This window comes from Rhagoletis zephyria, unplaced genomic scaffold (assembly GCF_001687245.7).
Source record: "Rhagoletis zephyria isolate East Lansing unplaced genomic scaffold, Rhagoletis_zephyria_1.1 Rzeph_scaffold_00948, whole genome shotgun sequence".
Lineage (NCBI taxonomy): Eukaryota > Metazoa > Arthropoda > Insecta > Diptera > Tephritidae > Rhagoletis > Rhagoletis zephyria.
The window spans coordinates 167858-168706 of NW_016158032.1; positions in this window are offsets into that span (position 1 = coordinate 167858).

Genomic DNA, 849 nt, shown 5'->3' on the forward strand with positions numbered 1-849 from the left:
AAAAAAACTAAATTACATATTTTTTCAAACTGTGGAAAAGTACCACTATTTAAGGACTTCATCTATATTTCCTCATGGCTTAAATTACTTTTTTCAACTAAGCAAAAACTTTGAAAGACTAAGAATTCGCTAGAAAGAGTATCTAACTTAATGCCTCGTATGCAAAACTCTTTTACAATGTTAGTAAATTGTGAAAAAAGAGTTGTAAGTTAAAGGAAATTTGTTGTTATTAAACGGTTATTTATTTTCGAGATAACTAACAACACACGACAAAAAAATGTCAGCCTTCTTTTTAAATAATTTAAGCTCCATCATATTATCGCAACTGGTACGTAACGAGCCGGCGATATGCCCGTAAAACGATTGATCTTTTTGTTGTATTAATTTTTTGGGCATATCAAACATTATCTGAAACATGTTTATAATTAAATTATTTTCTTCTTACATTTTACAGTTCAGTTTAAGGAAGTTCCAAAGTTATGTAAACACCTTAAGAAAATCCTAGAGTATTTTGTTTGAATTGAAAATTCAGTACAAATCAGTACAAATTTTGAAAAATCAGGACATTAGCGTACTGATTGAAGAAATGAATAAAATCAGTACAAGAGTTGAAAAATCAGTACTGTACTGATAAAATCAGTACGTCTGGCAACCGTACCCTGAACAAGCTTCTCATTAAAACTCCGTTTGCCGTTCGGAGGCGGCGGACAGTAGCGTGACCCATAAAAGTTAGTCGGACAAAATTATTTTATGGATTTAAACCATACAACGCTTTAAAATGAGTAAACAATGGTTCAGCGAGGGGGGTCTATAGCTCACCACATGTGCGGCAAAGGATTAAAAAGTGGC